The following is a 17,368-nucleotide window of genomic DNA, read 5'->3' as shown; positions in this document are numbered from 1 at the left end:
CAGATGAGAGACAGATGAGAGTGGGAGAGTGAGAGTGAGAGTGGGAGAGAGAGTCCTGGGAGAGAGAGAGAGAGAGAGAGAGACAGAGACAGACAGAGAGAGACAGACAGAGACAGACAGAGAGAGACAGACAGAGACAGACAGACAGAGAGAGACAGAGAGAGACAGACAGAGAGAAACAGACAGACAGAGAGAGACAGACAGAGACAGACAGAGAGAGACAGACAGAGACAGACAGACAGAGAGAGACAGAGAGAGACAGACAGAGAGAGACAGGCAGACAGAGAGAGACAGAGAGAGACAGACAGAGAGAGACAGAGAGAGACAGAGTGAGACAGAGAGAGACAGAGTGAGACAGAGTGAGACAGAGTGAGAGAGTGAGAGTGAGAGAGAGTGAGAGAGAGAGAGAGAGATTTCAAAACATCTCAAGCAGCCAACCTCAGAACAACAATGACAAATGGTTTGATGAAGGATGCAAAAACCTAAGAAGGAAATTGAAAAACCTTTCCAACCAATTTTGTTTTTTAATTTATTAAGCTAGGCAAGTCAGTTAAGAACAAATTCTTATTTTCAATGACGGCCTAGGAAGAGTGGGTTAACTGCCTGTTCAGGGGAAGAACGACAGATTTGTACCTTGTCAGCTCGGGGGTTTGAACTTACAACCTTCCGGTTACGAGTCCAACGCTCTAACCACTAGGCTACCCTGCCGCCCCAACGACATAGAGTCCCAGAAAACCTGAGCCTACGACATCAATGTGGTGAATCACTAAAACAATGCAGACATACACTATGGAAAAAGATGGAACAGCGCGTCAGAAATCTTGAACCACTTCTCGTAAAATGTGTAAACTTTAAACAAACGGCAACACAAAGAGTTTGTAACGATATCGGGAAGCTTCAGGGTTATTGTTTAATAAACATATAAACAAGAAACACAAACAGCAACATCGGTATGATGACTCAACTAAGGGTTGTTTTTGTTTTCTTTTATGCCTGTGGGGGGTTCCCATGTCAGCTGGGTGGGTCCTCAGCTGGGGGGTTATGTCGGGTCCTGGGGGTTCCCATGCCTCAGCGGGTCCTGCCTCAGCTGGGGTTAGGTTCCGGGTCCTGGGGGGTTATGCCTCAGCTGGGTCAATAGGGGTCCTGGGGGGTTATGTCGGGTCCTGGGGGTTTATGCCTCAGCTGGGTGGGTCCTGCCTCAGGGGTCAATGCCTCAGCTGGGTCAATAGGTTCCCATGCCTCAGCTGGGTGAACAGGTTCCCATGCCTCAGCTGGGTGAACAGGTTCCCATGCCTCAGCTGGGTCAATAGGTTCCCATGCCTCAGCTGGGTGAACAGGTTCCCATGCCTCAGCTGGGTCAATAGGTTCCCATGCCTCAGCTGGGTGAATAGGTTCCCATGCCTCAGCTGGGTCAATAGGTTCCCATGCCTCAGCTGGGTGAACAGGTTCCCATGCCTCAGCTGGGTGAACAGGTTCCCATGCCTCAGCTGGGTGAACAGGTTCCCATGCCTCAGCTGGGTGAATAGGTTCCCATGCCTCAGCTGGGTGAACAGGTTCCCATGCCTCAGCTGGGTGAATAGGTTCCCATGCCTCAGCTGGGTGAACAGGTTCCCATGCCTCAGCTGGGTGAATAGGTTCCCATGCCTCAGCTGGGTGAACAGGTTCCCATGCCTCAGCTGGGTGAATAGGCTCCCATGCCTCAACCAAGGCAACCGGGGAGGTCTCAGCCGGCTCATCAGGCCCTGACTCCTCTGCCGGTTTCGTCAGGTTTCTGGTCCACTCCTGATCCCCGGGATCGTCCCTGTGGTTGGCGTCCTGCGGTTGGACATATGCTCACTCTCCAGCGTTCTCGGTCGTCATTCTCCTGCGCCTTAGCAGAGGTGACCGGTCCGCTTCTGATTCCCGGGATTGTCATCCTGGCTGGCGCCGTGCGTCGGGGAGACAGACAGACAGACAGACAGACAGACAGACAGACAGACAGGGTCACGTGTGCTCCCTCTCCGACCTCTCGGTCACCAGGCACACACCTGTCACCAGCATTACGATGACAATGACACTCACCTGGACTCCATCGTCTCCTTGGTTACCTTTCTATGTCCCTTTGGTTTCTTCGCCAGGCGTCATTGTTTCTGTTCCTGTATCACGTCGTTGTTCATGTTTCTTGTTTTATATGATGTTTTCATTCATTTATTTAAATGAATTCACTCCCTGAACTTGCTTCCCGTCTCTCAGAGCACATTGTTACAGAGTTATCTATCCAAACTGGATGGATAAAACACTTCTCCGATCTCTTTTGGCTCTGTAACAAACAACATACAGCAAAAACATATAGATGATCAATTACAAATTTTAGAACTATCTCCGACTACCAGAACCCACTGGATTCTCCAATTACATTGACTGAACTACAGGACAAAATACAAACCCTCCAACCCAAAAAGGCTTGTGGTGATGATGGTATCCTCAACACAATGAAGTAATAAAATATACAGTCCGCAAACTACAATTGGGTATACTTAATCTCTTAACTTCTTAAGGTATAGGGGGCAGTATAGGGGATAAATAGCGTGCCCAATTTCAACTTCCTGCTACTCATGCCAAGTTATATAAGATATGCAGGTCTCTGTCTGTTCAGTGGGTTATCATTGGGAAACAATATTTCTTAGGCACTTGTTTTCAGTTCCTATCGCTTCCACTGGATGTCACCAGTCTTTGAAATTTGGTTGAGGTTTTTCCTTTTTGCAATGAAGAAGTACGGCCATCGAGGAACCGGGTAACACTGTTGAGAGTTGCGCAAGACTTGAAAAGACTTGACAAGTAGCGTTGGTTTGTTGTCTTCCTGTATTTAACACAGATAGAACCGTCTTCGGTTAGTTTTGAGATATTTTGCAGTGACGTTGCGCAAATTGGAAGCTGTTTTTTTTCTGGATCAAACGTGCCAAATAAATTGACATTTTGGATATATATGGACGGAATTAATCGAACAAAAGGACCAATTGTGATGTTTATGGGACATATTGGAGTGCCAACAAAAGAAGCTCGTCAAAGGTAAGGCATGATTTATATTTTATTTCTGAGTTTTGTGTAACGCCTGCAGGGTTGAAATATGCTACTCTCTCTTTGTTTACTGTTGTGCCATCATCAGATAATAGCTTCTTGTGCTTTCACCGAAAAGCCTTTTTAGAATCTGACATGTTGGCTGGATTCACAACGAGTGTAGCTTTAATTTAGTATCTTACATGTGTGAATTAATGTAAGTTTGATTTTTATAAAATTTTATTTGAATTTGCCGCGCTGCATTTTCCCTGGCTTTTGGCCAAGTGAGACACTAGCGTCCCCTATCCTAGAGAGGTTAAACATCATCCTCAGCTCTGGCATCTTCCCCAATATTTGGAACCAAGGACTGATCACCCCAATCCACAAAAGTGGAGACAAATTTTAACCCAATAAATGCAGTGGAATCAACAGCAACCTTGAGAAAATACTCTACATTATCATTAACAGCAACCTTGAGAAAATTCTCTGCATTATCATTAACAGCAACCTTGAGAAAATCCTCTGCATTATCATCAACAGCAACCTTGAGAAAATCCTCTGCATTATCATCAACAGCAACCTTGAGAAAATCATCTGCATTATCATCAACAGCAACCTTGAGAAAATCCTCTGCATTATCATCAACAGCAACCTTGAGAAAATCATCTGCATTATCATCAACAGCAACCTTGAGAAAATCATCTGCATTATCATCAACAGCAACCTTGAGAAAATCCTCTGCATTATCATCAACAGCAACCTTGAGAAAATCCTTTGCATTATCATCAACAGCAACATTGAGAAAATCCTCTGCATTATCACCAACAGCAACCTTGAGACAATCCTCTACATTATCATTAACAGCAACCTTGAGAAAATATTCTGCATTATCATTAACAGCAATCTTGAGAAAATCCTCTGCATTATCATCAACAGCAACCTTGAGAAAATCCTCTACATTATCATTAACAGCAACCTTGAGAAAATCCGCTGCATTATCATTAACAGCAGAATTGTACATTTCCTCAGTGAAAACAATGCACACCCTAATTGACAACCAAACCGAAACAAAGGCAAAGTCTTCTGATGCTTTGTTATTTTCTAAAAAGCTTTCGACTCCGTTTGGAATGAGGGTCTGCTATACAAATTGATGGAAAGTGGTGTTGGGGGAAAAACATACAATATTATGAAATTCAAGTACACAAACAACAAGTGTCCGGTTAAAATTGGAGAAAAAACATTTCTTTCCACAGAGTTGGGGGGTGAGACAGGGATGTAGCTTAAGCCCCACCCTCTTGAACAAATATATCAACGAATTGGTGAGGGCACTAGAACAGTCTGCAGCACCAGGCCTCACCCAAATGTCTCCTGTTTGCTGATGATCTGGTGCTTCTGTCTAGGTGGCCGACAGCAGCACCTAGATCTTCTGCACAGATTCTGCCAGACCTGGGCCATGACAGTAAATCTCAGTAAGACCAAAATAATGGTGTTCCAAAAAAGGTCCAGTCACCAGGACCACAAATATACATTCCATCTAGACACCTTTGCCTTAGAGCACACAAAATACTATACATACCTCGGCCTAAACATCAGCGTCACAGGTAACTTCCACAAAGATGTGAACGAGCTGAGAGACAAGGGAAGAAGGGCATTCTATGCCATCAAAAGGAACATAAATTTCAACATACCAATTAGGATCTGGCTAAAATTACTTGAATCAGTCATAGAGCCCATTGCCCTTTATGGTTGTGAGGTCTGGGGTCCGCTCACCAACCAAGAATTCACAAAATGGGACAACATCAAATGAGACTCTGCATGAAGAATTCTGCTAAAAACGTTCCTCAGTGTACGATGTAAATCACCTAATAATACGCACAGAGCAGAATGAGGCCGATACCCGCTAATTATCAAAATGCTGAAGAGCAGTTCAATTCCACAACAACCTAAAAGGAAGTGATTCCCAAACCTTCCATAACAAAGCCATCACCTACTTAGAAATTAACTTGGAGAAGAGTCCCCTTAGCAAGTGATAGATCGATACAATGATACATTTATAGAATGATAGATTGATAGAGTGGTAATGTGATGGAGTGGTAATGTGATGGAGTGGTAATGTGATAATGTAATATAGTTATAGAGTGGTAATGTGATGGAGTGGTATTGTGATGGAGTGGTAATGTAATATAGTGATAGAGTGATCATGTAATAGAGTGATAGAGTGGTAATGTAATATAGTGGTAATGTAATAGAGTGGTAATGTGATATAGTGGTAATGTAATATAGTGGTAATGTAATATAGTGGTAATGTAATAGGGTGGTAATGTAATATGGCTGCAATGTAATATAGCGGTAATGTAATATAGTGGTAATGTAATATAGTGATATAGTGGTAATGTAATAGAGTGGTAATGTAATAGAGTGGTAATGTAATAGAGTGGTAATGTGATAGAGTGGTAATGTAATATAGTGGTAATGTAATAGAGTGGTAATGTAATAGATTGGCACTGTAATATAGTGGTAATGTAATAGTGTGGTTATGTAATATAGTGACGGAGTGGTAATGTAATAGAGTGGTAATGTAATAGAGTGGTAATGTAATAGTGGTAAGTGTAATAGATCAGTAATGTAATAGAGTGGTAATGTAATAGATTGGCAATGTAATATAGTGGTAATGTAATAGTGTGGTTATGTAATATAGTGATGGAGTGGTAATGTAATAGAGTGGTAATGTAATATAGTGGTAATGTAATAGATTGGCAATGTAATATAGTGGTAATGTAATAGAGTGGTTATGTAATATAGTGATGGAGTGGTAATGTAATAGAGTGGTAATGTAATATAGTGGTAATGTAATAGATTGGCAATGTAATATAGTGGTAATGTAATAGAGTGGTTATGTAATATAGTGATGGAGTGGTAATGTAATAGAGTGGTAATGTAATATAGTGAATGATGGTAATGTAATAGAGTGGTAATGTAATAGAGTGGTAATGTAATAGAGTGTAATGTAATGTAATAGAGTGGTAATGTAATAGAGTGGTAATGATAATATAGTGGTAATGTAAGTGGTAGTGTGGTTATGTAATATAATGTGATGTTATAATGTATCTAGTGGTAATGTAATATCTAGTGGTAATGTTATAATATAGTGGTAATGTAATAATGTATCTAGTGTCATAATTGGCAATGTAATATAGTGGTAATGTAATAGAGTGGTTATGTAATATAGTGATGGTTATAATGTATCTAGTGTTAATGTAATAATGTATCTAGTGGTAATGTAATATCTAGTGTTATAATGTAATGTAATAGTGTCATAATGACTGTAGTATCTATCTAGTGTTATAATGTATCTAGTGTGGTAATGTAATAGAGTGTTATAATGTATCTATGTTATAATGTATAGTGTTATAATGATGGAGTGGTAATGTAATAGAGTGGTAATGTAATATAATAGAGTGGTAATGTATATATGTAATAGTGATATAATGATAGTGTTATAATGTATCTAGTGGTAATGTAGTGTTATAATGTATCTAGTGTTATAAATGTATCTAGTGTTATAATGTATCTAGTGAGTGTTATAATGTATAGTGTTATAATGTATCTAGTGTATAATGTATCTAGTGTTATAATGTATCTAGTGTTATAATGTATCTAGTGTTATAATGTATCTAGTGTTATAATGTATCTAGTGTTATAATGTATCTAGTGTTACAATGTATCTAGTGTTATAATGTATAATGTATCTAGTGTTATAATGTATCTAGTGTTATAATGTATCTAGTGTTATAATGTATCTAGTGTTATAATGTATCTAGTGTTATAATGTATCTAGTGTTATAATGTATCTAGTTATAATGTATCTAGTGTTATAATGTATCTAGTGTTATAATGTATCTAGTGTTACAATGTATCTAGTGTTATAATGTATCTAGTGTTACAATGTATCTAGTGTTATAATGTATCTAGTGTTATAATGTATCTAGTGTTATAATGTATCTAGTGTTATAATGTATCTAGTGTTATAATGTATCTAGTGTTATAATGTATCTAGTGTTATAATGTATCTAGTGTTATAATGTATCTAGTGTTACAATGTATCTAGTGTTATAATGTATCTAGTGTTATAATGTATCTAGTGTCATAATGTATCTAGTGTTATAATGTATCTAGTGTTATAATGTATCTAGTGTTATAATGTATCTAGTGTTATAATGTATCTAGTGTTATAATGTATCTAGTGTTATAATGTATCTAGTGTTATAATGTATCTAGTGTTATAATGTATCTAGTGTTATAATGTATCTAGTGTTATAATGTATCTAGTGTCATAATGTATCTAGTGTCATAATGTATCTAGTGTTATAATGTATCTAGTGTTATAATGTATTATAATGTATCTGTTATAATGTATCTAGTGTTATAATGTATCTAGTGTTATAATGTATCTAGTGTTATAATGTATCTAGTGTTATAATGTATCTAGTGTTATAATGTATCTAGTGTTATAATGTATCTAGTGTTATAATGTATCTAGTGTTATAATGTGTCTAGTGTTATAATGTATCTAGTGTTATAATGTATCTAGTGTTATAATGTATCTAGTGTTATAATGTATCTAGTGTTATAATGTATCTAGTGTTATAATGTATCTAGTGTTATAATGTATCTAGTGTTATAATGTATCTAGTGTTATAATGTATCTAGTGTTATAATGTATCTAGTGTTATAATGTATCTAGTGTTATAATGTATCTAGTGTTATAATGTATCTAGTGTTATAATGTATCTAGTGTTATAATGTATCTAGTGTTATAATGACTGGTAGTATCTAGTGTTATAATGTATCTAGTGTTATAATGTATCTAGTGTTATAATGTATCTAGTGTTATAATGACTGGTAGTATCTATCTAGTGTTATAATGTATCTAGTGTTATTATAATGTATCTAGTGTTATAATGTATCTAGTGTTATAATGTATCTAGTGTTATAATGTATCTAGTGTTATAATGTATCTAGTGTTATAATGTATCTAGTGTTATAATGTATCTAGTGTTATAATGTATCTAGTGTTATAATGACTAGTGTAGTATCTATCTAGTGTTATAATGTATCTAGTGTTATAATGTATCTAGTGTTATAATGTATCTAGTGTTATAATGTATCTAGTGTTATAATGTATCTAGTGTTATAATGTATCTGTGTTATAATGTATCTAGTGTTATAATGTATCTAGTGTTATAATGTATCTAGTGTTTATAATGTATCTAGTGTTATAATGTATCTAGTGTTATAATGTATCTAGTGTTATAATGTATCTAGTGTATAATGTATCTAGTGTTATAATGTATCTAGTGTTATAATGATCTAGTGTTATAATCTATCTAGTGTTATAATGTATCTAGTGTTATAATGTATCTAGTGTTATAATGTATCTAGTGTTATAATGTATCTAGTGTTATAATGTATCTAGTGTTATAATGTATCTAGTGTTATAATGTATCTAGTGTTATAATGTATCTAGTGTTATAATGTATCTAGTGTTATAATGTATCTAGTGTTATAATGTATCTAGTGTTATAATGTATCTAGTGTTATAATGTATCTAGTGTTATAATGTATCTAGTGTCATAATGACTGGTAGTATCTAGTGTTATAATGTATCTAGTGTTATAATGTATCTAGTGTTATAATGTATCTAGTGTTATAATGTATCTAGTGTTATAATGTATCTAGTGTTATAATGTATCTAGTGTTATAATGTATCTAGTGTTATATGTACTCTAGTATCTATCTATATAATGTATCTAGTGTTATAATCTAGTGTTATAATGTATCTAGTGTTATAATGTATCTAGTGTTATAATGTATCTAGTGTTATAATGTATCTAGTGTTATAATGTATCTAGTGTTATAATGTATCTAGTGTCATTATAATGTATCTAGTGTTATAATAATGTATCTAGTGTTATAATGTATCTAGTGTTATAATGTATCTAGTGTTATAATGTATCTAGTGTTATAATGTATCTAGTGTTATAATGTATCTAGTGTTATAATGTATCTAGTGTTATAATGTATCTAGTGTTATAATGTATCTAGTGTTATAATGTATCTAGTGTTATAATGTATCTAGTGTTATAAATCTAGTGTTATAATGTATCTGTTATAATGTATCTAGTGTTATAATGTATCTAGTGTTATAATGTATCTAGTGTTATAATGTATCTAGTGTTATAATGTATCTAGTGTTATAATGTATCTAGTGTTATAATGTATCTAGTGTTATAATGTATCTAGTGTTATAATGTATCTAGTGTTATAATGTATCTAGTGTTATAATGTATCTAGTGTTATAATGTATCTAGTGTTATAAATGTATCTAGTGTTATAATGTATCTAGTGTTATAATGTATCTAGTGTTATAATGTATCTAGTGTTATAATGTATCTAGTGTTATAATGTATCTAGTGTTATAATGTATCTAGTGTTATAATGTATCTAGTGTTATAATGTATCTAGTATCATAAATCTAGTGTTATAATGTATCTAGTGTTATAATGTATCTAGTGTTATAATGTATCTAGTGTTATAATGTATCTAGTGTTATAATGTATCTAGTGTTATAATGTATCTAGTGTTATAATGTATCTAGTGTTATAATGTATCTAGTGTTATAATGTATCTAGTGTTATAATGTATCTAGTGTTATAATGTATCTAGTGTTATAATGTATCTAGTGTTATAATGTATCTAGTGTTATAATGTATCTAGTGTTATAATGTATCTAGTGTATCATAATCTGGTAGTATCTATCTGTTATAATGTATCTAGTGTTATAATGTATCTAGTGTTATAATGTATCTAGTGTTATAATGTATCTAGTGTTATAATGTATCTAGTGTTATAATGTATCTAGTATCATAATGACTGGTAGTATCTAATGTATCTAGTGTTATAATGTATCTAGTGTTATAATGTATCTAGTGTTATAATGTATCTAGTGTTATAAATCTAGTGTTATAATGTATCTAGTGTTATAATGTATCTAGTGTTATAATGTATCTAGTGTTATAATGTATCTAGTGTTATAATGTATCTAGTGTTATAATGTATCTAGTGTTATAATGTATCTAGTGTTATAATGTATCTAGTGTTATAATGTATCTAGTGTTATAATGTATCTGTTATAATGTATCTAGTGTTATAATGTATCTAGTGTTATAATGTATCTAGTGTCATAATGTATCTAGTGTTATAATGTATCTAGTGTTATAATGTATCTAGTGTTATAATGTATCTAGTGTTATAAATGTATCTAGTGTTATAATGTATCTAGTGTTATAATGTATCTAGTGTTATAATGTATCTAGTGTTATAATGTATCTAGTGTTATAATGTATCTAGTGTTATAATGTATCTAGTGTTATAATGTATCTAGTGTTATAATGTATCTAGTGTTATAATGTATCTAGTGACTTATATGTATCTAGTGTTATAATGTATCTAGTGTTATAATGTATCTAGTGTTATAATGTATCTAGTGTTATAATGTATCTAGTGTTATAATGTATCTAGTGTTATAATGTATCTAGTTATTATCTAGTGTTATAATGTATCTAGTGTTATAATGTATCTAGTGTTATAATGTATCTAGTGTTATAATGTATCTAGTGTTATAATGTATCTAGTGTTATAATGTATCTAGTGTTATAATGTATCTAGTGTTATAATGTATCTAGTGTTATAATGTATCTAGTGTTATAATGTATCTAGTGTTATAATGTATCTAGTGTTATAATGTATCTAGTGTTATAATGTATCTAGTGTTATAATGTATCTAGTGTTATAATGTATCTAGTGTTATAATGTATCTAGTGTTATAATGTATCTAGTGTTATAATGTATCTAGTGTTATAATGTATCTAGTATCATAAATGTATCTATCTGTGTTATAATGTATCTAGTGTTATAATGTATCTAGTGTTATAATGTATCTAGTGTTATAATGTATCTAGTGTTATAATGTATCTAGTGTTATAATGTATCTAGTGTTATAATGTATCTAGTGTTATAATGTATCTAGTGTTATAATGTATCTAGTGTTATAATGTATCTAGTGTTATAATGTATCTAGTGTTATAATGTATCTAGTGTTATAATGTATCTAGTCATAATACTGTATCTAGTGTTATAATGTATCTAGTGTTATAATGTATCTAGTGTTATAATGTATCTAGTGTTATAATGTATCTAGTGTTATAATGTATCTAGTGTTATAATGTATCTAGTGTTATAATGTATCTAGTGTTATAATGTATCTAGTGTTATAATGTATCTAGTGTTATAATGTATCTAGTGTTATAATGTATCTAGTGTTATAATGTATCTAGTGTTATAATGTATCTAGTGTTATAATGTATCTAGTGTTATAATGTATCTAGTGTTATAATCTATCTAGTGTTATAATGTATCTAGTGTTATAATGTATCTAGTATCATAATTATAATGTATCTAGTGTTATAATGTATCTAGTGTTATAATGTATCTAGTGTTATAATGTATCTAGTGTTATAATGTATCTAGTGTTATAATGTATCTAGTGTTATAATGTATCTAGTGTTATAATGTATCTAGTGTTATAATGTATCTAGTGTTATAATGTATCTAGTGTTATAATGTATCTAGTGTTATAATGTATCTAGTGTTATAATGTATCTAGTGTTATAATGTATCTAGTGTTATAATGTATCTAGTGTTATAATGTATCTAGTGTTATAATGTATCTAGTGTTATAATGTATCTAGTGTCATAATGTATCTTATAATGTATCTAGTGTTATAATGTATCTAGTGTTATAATGTATCTAGTGTTATAATGTATCTAGTGTTATAATGTATCTAGTGTTATAATGTATCTAGTGTTATAATGTATCTAGTGTTATAATGTATCTAGTGTTATAATGTATCTAGTATCATAATGACTGTATCTAGTGTTATAATGTTATAATGTATCTAGTGTAATGATAGTATCTATCTAGTGTTATAATGTATCTAGTGTTATAATGTATCTAGTGTTATAATGTATCTAGTGTTATAATGTATCTAGTGTTATAATGTATCTAGTGTTATAAATGTATCTAGTGTTATAATGTATCTAGTGTTATAATGTATCTAGTGTTATAATGTATCTAGTGTTATAATGTATCTAGTGTGTTATAATGTATCTAGTGTTATAATGTATCTAGTGTTATAATGTATCTAGTGTTATAATGTATCTAGTGTTATAATGTATCTAGTGTATAATAACTAGTGTTATAATGTATCTAGTGTTATAATGTATCTAGTGTCATAATGTATCTAGTGTTATAATGTATCTAGTGTCATAATGACTGGTTATAGTATCTATCTAGTGTTATAATGTATCTAGTGTTATAATGTATCTAGTGTTATAATGTATCTAGTGTTATAATGTATCTAGTGTAATATAATGTATCTAGTGTTATAATGTATCTAGTGTTATAATGTATCTAGTGTTATAATGTATCTAGTGTTATAATGTATCTAGTGTTATAATGTATCTAGTGTTATAATGTATCTAGTGTTATAATGTATCTAGTGTTATAATGTATCTAGTGTTATAATGTATCTAGTGTTATAAATCTGTGTTGTATGTATCTAGTGTTATAATGTATCTAGTGTTATAATGTATCTCTAGTGTTATAATGTATCTAGTATCATAATGACTGGTAGTATCTAGTGTTATAATGTATCTAGTGTTATAATGTATCTAGTGTTATAATGTATCTAGTGTTATAATGTATCTAGTGTTATAATGTATCTAGTGTTATAATGTATCTAGTGTTATAATGTATCTAGTGTTATAATGTATCTAGTGTTATAATGTATCTAGTGTTATAATGTATCTAGTGTTATAATGTATCTAGTGTTATAATGTATCTAGTGTTATAATGTATCTAGTATCATAATGACTGGTAGTATCTATCTAGTGTTATAATGTATCTAGTGTTATAATGTATCTAGTGTTATAATGTATCTAGTGTTATAATGTATCTAGTGTTATAATGTATCTAGTGTATAATGTATATAATGTATCTAGTGTTATAATGTATCTAGTGTTATAATGTATCTAGTGTTATATGTATCTATGTATGTATCTAGTGTTATAATGTATCTAGTGTTATAATGTATCTAGTGTTATAATGTATCTAGTGTTATAATGTATCTAGTGTTATAATGTATCATAATGACTGGTAGTATAAGTGTTATAATGTATCTAGTGTTATAATGTATCTAGTGTTATAAATGTATCTAGTGTTATAATGTATCTAGTGTTATAATGTATCTAGTGTTATAATGTATCTAGTGTTATAATGTTATAATGTATCTAGTGTTATAATGTATCTAGTGTTATAATGTATCTATAGTGTTATAATGTATCTAGTGTTATAATGTATCTAGTGTTATAATGTATCTAGTGTTATAATGTATCTAGTGTTATAATGTATCTAGTGTTATAATGTATCTAGTGTTATAATGTATCTAGTATCATAATGACTGTGTACTGTTATAATGTATCTAGTGTTATAAATGTATCTAGTGTTATAATGTATCTGTCATAATGTATCTAGTGTTATAATGTATCTAGTGTTATAATGTATCTAGTGTTATAATGTATCTAGTGTTATAATGTATCTAGTGTTATAATGTATCTAGTGTTATAATGTATCTAGTGTTATAATGTATCTAGTGTTATAGTGTTATAAATGTATCTAGTATCATAATGTTATAATGTATCTAGTGTCATAATGACTGGTAGTATCTAGTGTTATAATGTATCTAGTGTTATAATGTATCTAGTGTTATAATGTATCTAGTGTTATAATGTATCTAGTGTTATAATGTATCTAGTGTTATAATGTATCTAGTGTTATAATGTATCTAGTGTTATAATGTATCTAGTGTTATAATGTATCTAGTGTTATAATGTATCTAGTGTTATAATGTATCTAGTGTTATAATGTATCTAGTGTTATAATGACTGGTGCTATCTAGTGTTATAATGTATCTAGTGTTATAATGTATCTAGTGTTATAATGTATCTAGTATCATAATGACTGGTAGTATCTATCTAGTGTTATAATGTATCTAGTGTTATAATGTATCTAGTGTTATAATGTATCTAGTGTTATAATGTATCTAGTGTCATAATGACTGGTAGTATCTAGTGTTATAATGTATCTAGTATCATAATGACTGGTAGTATCTAGTGTTATAATGTATCTAGTGTTATAATGTATCTAGTGTTATAATGTATCTAGTGTTATAATGTATCTAGTGTTATAATGACTGGTAGTATCTATCTAGTGTTATAATGTATCTAGTGTTATAATGTATCTAGTGTTATAATGTATCTGTATCATAATGACTGTTATAGTATCTATCTAGTGTTATAATGTATCTAGTGTTATAATGTATCTAGTGTTATAATGTATCTAGTGTTATAATGTCTAGTGTTATAATGTATCTAGTGTTATAATGTATCTAGTTCATAATGTATCTAGTGTTATAATGTATCTAGTGTTATAATGTATCTAGTGTTATAATGTATCTAGTGTTATAATGTATCTAGTGTTATAATGTATCTAGTGTTATAATGTATCTAGTGTTGACTAATGTATCTAGTGTTATAATGTATCTAGTGTTATAATGTATCTAGTGTTATAATGTATCTAGTGTTATAATGTATCTAGTGTTATAATGTATCTAGTGTTATAATGTATCTAGTGTTATAATGTATCTAGTGTTATAATGTATCTAGTGTTATAATGTATCTAGTGTTATAATGTATCTAGTGTTATAATGTATCTAGTGTTATAATGTATCTAGTGTTATAATGTATCTAGTGTTATAATGTATCTAGTGTTATAATGTATCTAGTGTTATAATGTATCTAGTGTTATAATGTATCTAGTGTTATAATGTATCTAGTGTTATAATGTATCTAGTGTTATAATGTATCTAGTGTTATAATGTATCTAGTGTTATAATGTATCTAGTATCATAATGACTGGTAGTATCTATCTAGTGTTATAATGTATCTAGTGTTATAATGTATCTAGTGTTATAATGTATCTAGTGTTATAATGTATCTAGTGTTATAATGTATCTAGTGTTATAATGTATCTAGTGTTATAATGTATCTAGTGTTATAATGTATCTAGTGTTATAATGTATCTAGTGTTATAATGTATCTAGTGTTATAATGTATCTAGTGTTATAATGTATCTAGTGTTATAATGTATCTAGTGTTATAATGTATCTAGTGTTATAATGTATCTAGTGTTATAATGTATCTAGTGTTATAATGTATCTAGTGTTATAATGTATCTAGTGTTATAATGTATCTAGTGTTATAATGTATCTAGTGTTATAATGTATCTAGTGTCATAATGACTGGTAGTATCTAGTGTTATAATGTATCTAGTATCATAATGACTGGTAGTATCTAGTGTTATAATGTATCTAGTGTTATAATGTATCTAGTGTTATAATGTATCTAGTGTTATAATGTATCTAGTGTTATAATGTATCTAGTGTTATAATGTATCTAGTGTTATAATGTATCTAGTGTCATAATGACTGGTAGTATCTAGTGTTATAATGTATCTAGTGTTATAATGTATCTAGTGTTATAATGTATCTAGTGTTATAATGTATCTAGTGTTATAATGTATCTAGTGTTATAATGTATCTAGTGTTATAATGTATCTAGTGTTATAATGTATCTAGTATATAATGACTGGTAGTATCTATCTAGTGTTATAATGTATCTGTATTTATAATGTATCTAGTGTTATAATGTATCTAGTGTTATAATGTATCTAGTGTTATAATGTATCTAGTGTTATAATGTATCTAGTGTTATAATGTATCTAGTGTTATAATGTATCTAGTGTCATAATAATGTATCTGTTATAATGTATCTAGTGTTATAATGTATCTAGTGTTATAATGTATCTAGTGTTATAATGTATCTAGTGTTATAATGTATCTAGTGTTATAATGTATCTAGTGTTATAATGTATCTAGTGTTATCTGTAGTGTTATAATGTATCTAGTTATAATGTATCTAGTGTTCATAAATAGTATCTAGTGTTATAATGTATCTAGTGTCATAATGTATCTAGTGTTATAATGACTAGTGTTATAATCTATCTAGTGTTATAATGTATCTAGTGTTATAATGTATCTAGTGTCATAATGTACTGGTAGTATCTATCTAGTGTTATAATGTATCTAGTGTTATAATGTATCTAGTGTTATAATGTATCAGTGTATCTAGTGTTATAATGTATCTAGTGTTATAATGTATCTAGTGTATATGTATCTAGTGTTATAATGTATCTAGTGTTATAATGTATCTAGTGTCATAATGACTAGTGTAGACTATCTAGTGTTATAATGTATCTGTGTTATAATGTATCTAGTGTTATAATGTATCTAGTGTTATAATGTATCTAGTGTTATAATGTATCTAGTGTTATAATGTATCTAGTGTTATAATGTATCTAGTGTTATAATGTATCTAGTGTCATAATGACTGGTAGTATCTATCTTATATAATGTATCTAGTGTTATAATGTATCTAGTGTTATAATGTATCTAGTGTTATAATGTATCTAGTGTTATAATGTATCTAGTGTTATAATGTATCTAGTGTTATATGTATCTAGTGTTATAATGTATCTAGTGTTCATAATGTATCTAGTGTTATAATGTATCTAGTGTTATAATGTATCTAGTGTCATAATGTATCTAGTGTTATAATGTATCTAGTGTTATAATGTATCTAGTGTTATAATGTATCTAGTGTTATAAATCTGGTTATAAATGTATCTAGTGTTATAATGTATCTAGTGTTATAATGTATCTAGTGTTATAATGTCATAATGACTGGTAGTATCTAGTGTTATAATGTATCTAGTGTCATAATGACTGGTAGTATCTAGTGTTATAATGTATCTAGTGTTATAATGTATCTGTGTTATAATGTATCTAGTGTTATAATGTATCTAGTGTTATAATGTATCTAGTGTTATAATGTATCTATAATGTATCTAGTGTTATAATGTATCTAGTGTTATAATGTATCTATGTGTCTAGTGTTATAATGTATCTAGTGTTATAATGTATCTAGTGTTATAATGTATCTAGTGTCATAATGACTGGTAGTATCTAGTGTTATAATGTATCTAGTGTTATAATGTATCTAGTGTTATAATGTATCTAGTGTTATAATGTATCTA

The 17,368-nt window shown here is 30.7% G+C and overlaps 1 protein-coding gene across 1 annotated transcript in view; it reads left to right on the top strand.

Moving 5' to 3' along the window:
- The window catches only part of LOC118379634 (pyruvate carboxylase, mitochondrial-like), a 596,907-nt gene that overhangs the window by 410,321 nt on the left and 169,218 nt on the right, over positions 1 to 17,368 (top strand). The gene's annotated exons all lie outside the window — the stretch shown is intronic.

This window comes from Oncorhynchus keta, chromosome 35 (assembly GCF_023373465.1).
Source record: "Oncorhynchus keta strain PuntledgeMale-10-30-2019 chromosome 35, Oket_V2, whole genome shotgun sequence".
NCBI classification, from domain to species: domain Eukaryota; kingdom Metazoa; phylum Chordata; class Actinopteri; order Salmoniformes; family Salmonidae; genus Oncorhynchus; species Oncorhynchus keta.
Note: the sequence above shows the minus strand (reverse complement) of the source record. Positions and strands in the feature narration are given on the sequence as shown.